General features: G+C 38.3%; 1 protein-coding gene and 1 long non-coding RNA gene across 4 annotated transcripts in view; one reads left to right on the forward strand and one right to left on the reverse strand.

Annotated features, from left to right (window-relative positions):
• Positions 1 to 12,059, forward strand: part of LOC132694958 (uncharacterized) — a 232,996-nt gene that overhangs the window by 102,218 nt on the left and 118,719 nt on the right. The window lies entirely within an intron of this gene.
• LOC144616960 (uncharacterized) lies at positions 296 to 9,063 on the reverse strand. Its single transcript, XR_013556911.1, has 3 exons — positions 8,873 to 9,063; positions 3,676 to 3,750; positions 296 to 608 (listed from the first exon to the last, which is right to left on the reverse strand). It is a non-coding gene; the product is annotated as an uncharacterized LOC144616960 (long non-coding RNA).

The raw sequence follows: 12,059 nt of genomic DNA on the forward strand, positions 1-12,059 counted from the left end.
CTATATTGTTTAAAAAATTTTTTTTAATGTTTATTTATTTTTGAGAGAGACAGAGAGACACAGAGTGCAACCAGGGGAGGAGCAAAGAGAGGAGAAGACATAGAATCTGAGGCAGGCTCTAGGCTCTGAGCTGTCAGCACAGAGCCTGATGCAGAGCCTGATGTGGGGCTCAAACTCACAAACTCCGAGATCATGACCTGAGCTGAGATCATGACCTAAGCCGAAGTCATATGCTTAACCAACTGAGCCTCCCAGGCACCCCTATATTGGTTAAATTAAATGCATGAGAACTTTCTTTGGTTTGTTAATATGTATTTGAGCATGTATTTTATAGAAACTTTAAACTTTGCCTAAAGTGTGAATACCCTAATATAACTAGAGAACAAAAGGAAATACATTAATGTGTTTTGGTTTGAATTTCTTATCAGAAGATTATTACATAACCAAAGTCATGTTCTCAGTTTTCACCAAAACCAATAATTGTCACATAAAGGATATGCACTTTTTTGGCAGCTTGTAGACCCAAAGTCCAAGGGGGTGCCTGTGACCTGTTGTGACTTCTTCCATAGGCTCTAGCAGGCAAAATTAGGTGTTGCTGAGATCTGTAACTGAAACAGCAAATGGAAATCAGAGGGGCCCAGAAAATGGGAAGCTAAGATAGTCAGTTGAAGGATCTCCAAGGGGATCCTGTCCAGTAGAGTCCCAGCCAAAGGTCTTTATGGTAACCTGACAGATGGGTGCTCTTATCCCTGTGAGAGTGTAGCAGTATCTGAATAGTCTAACAAATGATCAGATTATTTTTTATTTGGAGGGAACAGTGGACCCAAAGCACGACAATTGGCTTCTCTGGGATGCCCAGACATTTTTCTTTGGTTTTAGGTCCTTGTACTTTGTTGATAATAATGGCCTACTGAGATGATTTGATCCATATATTGGAAATCTAGCACTCCCTCCAGGAGTGGGACTTTTTCCAGGGACTTTTTCAAGCATCGGTTACAGATAATTAGGGAATTTAGGGAGTGTTGTGGAAGGACATTTGTGGTATAATGCAATCCATTCTATATACAACAAATTAATCCTGACCATCTGCATGGAGAGGGAATGCTGAAAAGGGCATTTGTGATGTTAATTGTAGTATAGTAAGTTCCTTCACTTTGGGCAATAGCCTCTATAACTGTCACAACTGGTGCCAAAGGCAGCACTGGCACATTGCATAGCCCTAATCAATTTAAAGCCTAGACTTCAGAGGTTTTGCACATAGGCCAAGTGGAACCATTGGATAGAGAAATGATTTGCATATTTTGTTGGCTTTTTAAGTTTAACAGTGAGGGCAGTTATCCCTTTTTTAGGCTTCTCTAGGCTTTTGGCATTGTGTTTGGAAGACAGTGGTCCTAGGTGCCAGTGGTTTGGTAGGTGATGATCTTACATATACTCCACTAAAATAACCTACCTTCAGAAAATCTGATCAGAGGTTAGGGGAAATGCAAGCACTGGTTGGTATAGAAAGTACCAATGATGTATTAGGCAGTAAAAGCCATAATAATGGGGGTGGCCCAAAGGAATTCAATCATACTTGGGTCTAGAAAAGAGGCCTGGTGTTGGCCTCAGACCACTCAGAATTATGTTTCCTCCTCATCCTTGTGTCAGAGATTGTGGAGTCACAGTAATTTGTTCACCAGTATCCAAAAGGCCCAAGAAATGTAATTTTTTACCACCTCTACTTTGTATTCTGACCTTAGCATAGGTCCTCAGGTCCCCACTAGAAACATAATGGCCTTGAGTACGTCTAACTTCTGGTCATGTTCATTTCTGAAAGCTTAGAGGTCTTGGTAAAAGTAAGAAGGGTTTGTATTGATGGACCCCACAAAGTGTCACTCTCACTCAGTTTTAAAAGATTACCCCCTTCATCAAGGAAGTAAACTACACAAGTCTCAAGGTTCACTGGGATATTTGGAAGGAATAGCACTTGTATTAGTCATAGTAGCCATTACTATATGGGAACCTCATGACTCACAACCTAGCCATGAGTTGTTGGTAGAGAGCCCACCAATTTGTTCCTTTGAGAGACCCCATTGTTTGGCAACTAGATTCAAAGATGACTTTGTAAGGCCATTGCCTGGATTTTTCATCAGAGTTGCTATTTTCATGACCTTCTCTCCATTGGTCAACGTTTTTTCTCTAGGCAATAGACACTTTTACCATGTCCTGAAACGTGTCAGTTAAGCTATGGATTGTGTTGTAGATGTATTGACATGATCTTATGAGGAGGTTTGATTGAGACTGATAATCAACATGACCAACACAAGTGAATCTAGAAATATGATTCTGGTCAGCAGTCTTATCACCTATTATTCTAACTTACTCATTGGGAGTTCCCTAGTCAAAATAGGCATTCTGTTGGTTAGGGGACTAATAAAAAATAGTGGTCTTACTGGTAACCCAAGATGGATGCCATTAGATCCTTGTTTGGAAAATATGAATAAACCAGTAGCTGAGTAGTTCCAAAATCACTGGGACTCTTTGTATATGTTGAGATATAGTAGACCAAAGGCTTGGCAATTTCCTCCTCTGGAATAAGATGTGGTGCCTCTTTCTAGATCATATCCTGGATTTTAAGTCTTTCTACCTTGTTTGTAGTAATGGCCTAGCTGTGTTGCTACATGTAGGCCAACAAGGCAGCAGTCATTTTATGTTGCCCTTGTCTGGACCCACCAGGAAAATGTCATCATCAACATAGTAGAAATTTATGCTCCCTCTAGGAGTGGGATTTCTTCTAGGTTATGCCCTATCCATTGATGACAGATAGCGGGGGAATAGGTAGAGTTATGGACTTTAGTTGTACATTGTGATTCATTCCATAGAAGTGTAAAATGATTCTGATCATCTATATGGATGGTGAGGATGAAAAAGGAGTCTGAGAAATCAATTATTGTATACTGATTTCCTTTATCTTGGGCAATACCCTCTGTGACAGTCCCATCATCAGTTACTTATTAGTGCACAGGGCTGTACTATGTCACTGAGCCACAATCAATTGACTCTCTGTGTACCTGGGACCATGTACACAGGTCAGACGGAACTATTGAATGGAGAACTAGTCTCACAGAAAACTTTGGGTTCATGAAGCTCATAAATGAAAGTATTTATATCTTTTCTCCCCTAGTTAATTGATTTTTGGGGGGTAGACACTAGCACTCTAGGCACTGTTAGCAGAATAGGTTCATGGTCCTCACTTGCCCCATAAAATGGCTCTAACTGCAGTAATTTCCTTGATGGTTTGGGAGTGAATTCAGTCAGAGATACCCTTAGACAAAACATCTATATCAATATATATTCATTAGTAGAGGTCATAACAATGGAGGTCTGTAATGGTCCAATGTGACTCACACACAGTTGTATCTGGTAAAGGTGCTGGTGGTCTTGGACTCAGACACCAAAACAGAAAGTGTTATCTGTTTCTCCTTTGTATTAGATTCCCAGGGCTTCCATAACCAAGGACCACAAACTGGATAACTTAAACAACAGAATATTACTGTCTTGAATTTCTAGAGGTTGGAATTCTGATATCAAGGTGTCATCAGTGATGGTCCCATCTGAGGGATTGTTACTGAGAGTCTGTTTAATGTTTTTGTTCTAGCTGTTGATAGTTTGCTGGTAATATTTTGTTATCCTTGCCTTATAGAGGCTCTTATTTCTGCTTTCATCCTCACATCGTGTTCTCCCCATGTGCATGCCCCTTTTCCAAATATCCTGTTTTGATGACACCATTCATATTGGATTAAGGACCACTCTAATGACCTCACTTTAACTTGATTATCTTTATAAAGACAAGGTATTTATTCTGAGTTGCTTGTGGTTAGGAATTCTACATATTTTTGGTGTTGGAGGAGAACACAGTTCAACCCATAACAATCTATTCTCTGACTTCTAAATATCCATGTCCTTCCCACATGCAAAATATACTCATCTCATTCCTAGGTCCCCAGTTTTAACTCCAGCATCTCACCTAAATATCATCAACTCAAAGTCCCAAATATCATCATCTAAGTCATCCAGTTATGGGTAATACTTGGAGTATGTTTAATCCTGAAGCAAAATTCTTCTCCATCGGAGAACCTGTAAAACTAAACATCAAATTATATTCTCCCAATAATACAATAGTGGGACAGGCATAGAACAGGCATTTCTATTCCCAAAGGAAGAAATTAGAAGGAAAAAAGAGGCCATAGGTCTTAAACCAGTTTTCAAATCTTGAGAATTAGATTAGGTTAGATTTCAAGGCTTGAGAATAATTCCTATTAGTTTCATGCACTATTCCCTTAGAAATCTGGAGTTTGGCCCTACTTTAGCTATGGGTGGCAGCCCCACTCCTTGGAACAGAAGAGACAACAGCCTAACATTTTGGCCTTTGCCCTCGGCCTCTGGTAGCAGTGGTAGCTCCAGTGATGTTTGAACTACCCTTTGGAGTTATTCTTCCCTTTTCTTGTAGAATAGCATATTTCATCATAGAATGGCTTTATCAATTCACTTTTTTCTCTAAAAAGTCTTACAAAAGTCTGACAGCCTTCCTTCATTTTATTCTATCTCTGTTCCCTTTGGTCTAGGCTGGCAGTGTTTCTGCTGTAGTAGTTGATTAGATCCACAACTCACATCCAAAATTTCTTTATAAAAACAGTTGTCTAGCCAGAAAATTGGGTTGTGACTTCAAAGCATGCATTCTTTCTTTTTGCTTTAAATATAAATAGGCTGAGAATTTTCTAAATATTCATGTTCTGGTTCTTTTTGCTTAAAATATTTTCTTCAATTTATCTCTTTCCTTTGGCATTTTCCTATAGCAACAAAGAAATCAAACTGTGCCTTAAACACATTGCTTAGAAAATTCAACTAAATATCCACATTCATTGCTTACAAGTTCTACTTTCTACCCAACAGAACACAGTTCAGTCGAGTTCTCTACTACTTTATACAAGGATTAACTCTCCTCCAGTTTTCAACTACATGTTCTTCATTTTCATGAAGCAATTTGGTGTGTGTGTGGGGGGTGCAACACTGTTTTTTAAAGAGACAGTCAAAGGACTTAAGATGGTGGAAAAGTAGGGGGACCCTAAATATTCCTGGTCCCTCAAACACAGCTGTTTTGAGATCAGATAACTGAAAAAGAATTTATGACAACAGTCATAAGAATACTAGCTGGGCTTGAAAGAAACACAGAAGACTCCAGAGGAACCCTGTTGCAGAGATCAGCAGAAGAAAAGATCAATGAAACTGATTCACTGAAAGAATAAAATTGATAAAACTAGCCACATTATAAAAAAAGGAACCCAAATAGATAAAATCACGAATGAAAGAGGAAAGATCACAGCCAACACTACAGAAATACCAACAATTATAAGAAAATACTATGAAAATTATATGCCAACAAACTGGGCAGTCTGGATGAAATGGACAAATTCCTAAAAACATACAAACCACCAAAACTGAAGCAGGAAGAAATAGAAGAAATAGAAAACTTGAACAGACCCATAACAAGCAAAGAGATTGGATCAGTAATCAACAATCTCCAAACAAACAAGAGTCCTGGGCCAGATGACCTCCCAGGAGAATTCTACCAGACATTTCGAGAAGAGTTATTACCTATTCTTTTCAAACTGTTCCAAAAATAGAAATGGAATAAAAGCTTCCAAACTCATTCTATGAACCCAGTGTTACCTTAATTCTAAAGCCAAACAGAGGCCCTACTAGAAAGAATTACCAATATCTCTGATGAACCTGGATGCAGAAATTCTCAATAAGATACTAGCAAATCAAATTCAACAACACCTTAAAAAATTATTCACCATAATCAAGCGGTACTTTTCCTGGGCTGCAGGGCTGGTTCAATATTCACAAATCAATCAACATGAGGCACCACATTAATAGAAGAAAGGACAAGAACCATATGATCCTGTCAACATGAAGAAGAAACATTTGACATTATTGTCAAAATCCATTGTCAGAATCCATTATTGATAAAAAAAAAAACCCTTAACAAAATAGGGAAAAATGGAACATAACATCATAAAGATCATGTATGAAATATTCACAACTAATATTATCCTCAGTGGGGAAAACCTGAGAGACTATCCCCCATGGTCAGGAACAAGAAAAGGGTGCCCACTCTCCCCATTGCTATTTTACATAGTACTAGAAGTCTTAGCCTCAGCAATCAGACAACAAAAAGAAATAAAGGGCATACAAATCAGCAAGGAAGAAGTCAGAATTTCACTATTTGTAGATGATGTGATACTCTATGTAGAAAACCAGAAAGGCCCCACCAAAAAATTTCTAGAACTAATACATGAATTCAGCAAAGACTCAGGATATAAAATCAATGTGAAGAAATCTGTTGGAGTTCTATATACCAATAATGAAGCAGCAGAAAAAGAAATCAAGGAATTTATAATTGCATGAAAAACAATAAAATACCTAGGAATAAACCTAACTAAAGAGATAAAAGATCTGTACTTAGAAAAATATAGAAGATTTGTGAAAGTAAGTGGAGGACACAAAGAAATGGGAAAACATTACATGTTCATGGATTGGAAGAAAAATAGTTAAAATGTCTATACTACCCAAAGTAATCTACACATTTAATGAAATCCCTATCAAAATAACACCACAATTCTTCACAGAGCTAGAATAAACAATCCTAAAATTTGTATGGAACCACAAAATATCTCAAATAACCAAAGCAATCCTGATAAAGAAAAAACTAGAGGTATCAAGATTCTGGATTTCAAGCTACATTACAATGCTGTAATCATCAAGAAGGTATGATACTGGCAAAAATGGACTTGTCGAATGGAATAGAAAACCCAGAAATAGGCCCACAACTATATGGTCAACTAATCTTCAACAAAGCAGAAAAGAATATCCAATGGAAAAAAAGACAGTCTCTTAAACAAATGGTACTGGGAAAACTGGAAAGCAACAGGAAAAATAATGAAACTGGACCACTTTTTTGCACCAACCAAAAAATAAATTCTAAATGAAAGACCTGAATGTGAGACAGGAAACCATCAAAATCCTAGAGGAGAACACAGGCAGTAACCTCTTTGACCTCATCTGGAGCAACCTCATTCTAGACTGGTCACCTGAGGCAAGGGAAATGAAAGCAAGCATAAACTACTAGAACTTCATCAAGATAAAAAATCCTCTGCACATTAAAGGAAACAATCAACAAAACTCCCAACGGAATAGGAGAAGAAATTTGCAAGTGACATCAGATAAAAGGTTAGTATCTAAAATGTACAAAAAACATCAACCTCAACACACAAAAATCAAACAACCCAGTTAAAAAATGTACAGAAGACATGAATAGACCCTTTTCCAAAGAAGACATCCAGCTGGCTAACAGACACATGAAAAAATGCTCAAAATCAATCATCATTTGAGAAATAAAAATCAAAACCATGATGAGATACCACCTCATACCTGTCAGAATGGCTAAAACTAACAACACCAGAAACAACAGGTGTTGGTGAGGATGCAGAAAAAGGGGAAACCTTTTGCACTGTTGGTGGGAATGCAAACTGTTGCAGCCACTCTGGAGAGCAGTATGGAGGTTCCTCAGAAAACTAAAAATAGAACTACCCTACAACCCAGCAATTGCACTACTAGGTATTTCCCCAAGGGTACAAAAATACAGATTTGAAGAGTACATGCACTCCAATGTTTTAGCAGCACTATCAGCAATAGCCAAAATTTGGAGAGAGCCCAGATGTTTATCTACTGATGAATGGGTAAAGAAGATGTAGTGTATATGTATGTATGTGTATACACTCAGTCATCAAAAAGAATGAAATCTTGCCATTTCCAATGATGTGGATGATGCTAGAATGTATTATGCTAAGTGAAATAAGAAAGACAAATACAATAGGTTTCTATTTATGTGTGAAATTTAAGAAAGAAAACAGATGAACATATGGGAAGGGTGGGGGAGAAGAGAGGGAAACAAACCATAAGAGACTCTTAACGATAGAGAATAAACTGAGGGTTGATGGAGGGGTGGTGGGAGATGGCCTAGATGGGTGAATAGGTATCAGGGAAGGCACTTTTTGTGATAAGCACTGGATGTTGTATGTAGGTGGTGAATATGGAATTATATTCCTGAGACCAATATTGCACTGTATATTAACTAAAATTTAAATTAAAAATAAAAAGAGACTGTGTTTCCCCATTGTATATTCTTGGCTCTGTTCATAGTTTAATTGACTGTATATGTGCAGGCTTATTTCTGGGCTCCCAATTCTGTCCCATTGATATGTGTCAGTTTTTATGACAATACTATATTGTTTTGATCGCTATAGCTTTGTAATGTAGTTTGAAATATGCAAGTGTGATGCTTCAAGTTTTGTTCTTTCTCAAGATTACTTTGAATGTTTGGGATCTTTTGTGGCTCCATTTAATTTTAGGATCATTTGTTCTATTTCTATGAAAATGCCATAGGAATTTTAAAAAATTTTTTGAATTTTGATTTCAGTAATGTTAGCATACATTGTTATATTTGTTTCAGGTGTACAATATAGTGATTTAATAATTCTATAGATCAATCAGTGCTTCTCAAGATAAGTGTACTCTTAATCTTCACCTATTTTGTCCTGTTCTTTTATTTGAGACATATTCCTCTGTCTCCTCATTTTGTCTGTTTCTCTGTGCTAGAAAGTCAGTTATATCTCCTACACTTGAAAGTAGTGGCGTTATGAAGAAGGGTTTCTATAGTGCCCTGCAGGGCAGTGTCCTCTGTTCACCTGAACCTGGCACTTCAGAGGTATCTCCTATGTGTGTTGCATGTGTTCTGCTATTGTGGCTGAGAAGTTACATGAATTTTTACCTGTTGTGGCCAGTGTTTGGTCCCTGTAGTGTTAGTGATCCAGTCTGGGGCTGCCTTAGGCTTGAGTTGAGTTAGACCTGGCATTTATCAGAGATGCAGTATCATTGAACTGCAGGGTGTGTTCCCTGTGTTGTCTCCTGTGAAGCTTTCATTGGTGGGTGCGGACTACCCCACCCACTGCTGGGATTGTACTGTTCTCTCCTCAGGGGGAAGAGTCACTGGAGTGGTGCTGGCCCCAATCGGGGCTGCTTACGTATTAAAGTCTTATGACATCACTTTGGATGGGCTCTGGTCAACAGTATATTGGAGGGGGAAGATCTGCAGAAGCCTGTGGACAGGATGTATGGTGTTAGCAATTTAGGAATCAAGTGTTAGGGTAGTGCTGGTTCACAAAGGTGACCATGTGTTTAGGCTAGAGGGTGGGAAAAGAAATGGCTGTGGGTAGGTTCTTTGTTCCTGGAGAGTCTCCCAAGGATCTCTGCTCCTCCAGCACATGCTTTGGGATAAGTAAACAAATATTCCTACTTAATGGCCCAGGTGTTTTCCAAACTGCTGTTTCTATGCTGTATTTATGCAGGGCTGTGTGCTGTGCTGTCTCTTTTAGGGCAGGGATTCAGTTTCCTTTCATCCTCCTAGCTCCCAGAGAGCCGAGCCCAATACTTTTTAAAGTTTCAGGTCTTAAGTCCCACTGTTTACAAGAACTCACAAAATTCAGCCCGTCTGGTTTTCAAAGCCAAATGTTATAGGGATTTGTCTTTGCCATCTGGGCTCCCCAGTGTGATAGGCTGTTTCTCTCCTGTCTCCTCACCTGCAGTGCGCTTTGCTCCTGTGGACAGTCCTATGGGTCCCTTTAGCTCCCCTCTGCATCTCTGCCCTCCCTACCCTTTTCAGTGTGACAGCTTCTCTACATTTAGCTGTGGAGTTTGTTCTTACTGTCTTTGGGTCATTTTCTGGGTTATTAACACTGATGTGAGTATTTTCCAGTTGTATCTGTGACAATGTGAGCTTAGGGTCCTTCTACTCTGCCATCTTCCCTGGAAGTCATCACTGGAATTTTGATAAGGATTGCATTGAATCTCTTGATTGCTATAGGTGGTGTGAATATTTTCACAATATTAATTCTCTCAATCCATGAGCATGGAATATCTTTCCATTTATTTTTGTCTTCTTCAATTTCTTTCATCAATGTCTTATAGTTTTTAGGGTATGGGTCTTTTGACTCCTTAGTAAAATTTATTCCAAGGTATTTTATTATTTTGAATGCTATGGTAAATGGGATTTTCTTAATTTCTCTTTCTGATAGAGTTGTAAGAGTACAAATCCTTGTCTTGTTTCTAATCTTAGAGAAAAACCTTTCAGGTTTCCACTGTTGATCTTATTAGCTGTGGGATTATCATATATGGTCTTTATTATGTTGAAATACATTCCCTCTATAAGCATTCTGTTGACAGTTTTTATCATGAATGGGTGTTGAATTTTGTCAAAAGATTTTTCTGCATCTATTGAGGTAATATGATTTTTATCCTTCATTTTGTTAATGTGATGTGTCACATTGATGGATTTGCAGATGTTGATCCATCCTTGAATAAATGCCACTTGAATATGGTAAATAACCCTTTTAATGTTATTAGAACTTCTTTTATCATTCGTATTTCTAACAACATTCTCTTCATGATGATATATGTATTGCCTAAGATAATAAAACCTTTTTGTAAAGCTCTCCCCCTTTCTTTCTTAGCCCTCACCAGAATCACCTTTAATGTCCATTTTTCCAACAATCTTTTTAAGGTAATCTAGGTTTTTTTTTAAGTTTATTTATTTGAGAGAGACAGAGGTAACATAAATTGGGGAAAGGCAGGAGAGAGAGGGAGACAGAGAGAATCCCTGATGTTGGGCTCAGACTCACAAAACTAAGATCCTGACCTGAGCTGAAACTGAGTCAGACACTTAACTGACTGAGCCACCCAGGCACCCCTAGTTTTTTTGTTTTTATCATGCTGTTCAAAACTCTTGTAGTTTCCTACCTATTACCCAATTCCAAAGACATTTCAACATTTTTTTGTACTTGTTACAGCAGTAGCCCACTTCCTGATCCAAAAATCTGTGTTAGTTTCCTTAAACTGGCATAACAAAATACCATAAACTGAGTGGCTTAAAGAACAAAATACTATTGTCATACAGTCAGCAAGTAAAAATCCAGAATCAGATGTTGGTCATGATGTTTTCTTCTGAGACCTTGAATGAAAATCTGTTTCATGGCTCTTTCCTACCTTCTGGTGGTTTTCTGGCAATATTTGACATTTCTTCTCTTATAGATGCATCACCCTGATCTGTGCCTTCATCTTCATATGGTGTTCTCCCTACATATGTGTCTGACTCTGTGCTCAAGTTTCTTGTTTTTATAAAGATACCATTTATATCAGATTAAGGCCTAGTATAATGACCTCATTTTAACTGGATTACCTTTTTAAATACCCTATTTCCAAATAAGGTCACATTCTGAAGTAATTGGGGATAGGAATTCTATACTTTTTGGCAGGAGTGGGCACAGTTTTACCCCATAACCCCTTCATTGTAGTGTGAAGGATTGTGGAGATCACAGCTAATTATGCACCAATATCCAGAAGGCCTAATAAATTGAGTTCTGAACTTGGTACAGGACCATTATTTTCCACTAGGGACTCTGGGACCTTGGCCCAACCCCTAGTCTTGCATATTTTTGAAAGCTGAGACATCTGTTTAAAGTTGACAAGGCTCCATAATTCAGCCCTAGATTCTCTGGAAGGCACAGAAAGAATAGCACATGTCATAAGAGGATCATCCTGAAGACTCTAATTGAGCAGCCTGCTGGAGTCACAGGCCACCCACTACTTGACCATGAGTCCCTTGGTAACAAAGCTTATCAGTCTTCTCTTTAGGAACCTACTGTTGAGTAACCAGATCTAGAGACTTCTTTGGGATACCCTACCCTAAATGGTCTAGGGGAGGACACAGGCTTACCATTTTTACATCACTTTTTCTTCTGGTCAGTCTTTGCTATCTGGGCAGGAGCCATGTTTTACAAACTCAATAATTGTCAGTGAAGATCTGGATTATGTCTCAAACTGATCTACATGACCTTTAAGGAGGTTTAATTGAGTTCAATAACCCATAAGAACTGGATGAACAAACCTCATTTGTACATCTA

Source organism: Panthera onca, chromosome B4, assembly GCF_046562875.1.
Source record: "Panthera onca isolate mPanOnc1 chromosome B4, mPanOnc1 haplotype 2, whole genome shotgun sequence".
NCBI classification, from domain to species: Eukaryota; Metazoa; Chordata; class Mammalia; order Carnivora; family Felidae; genus Panthera; species Panthera onca.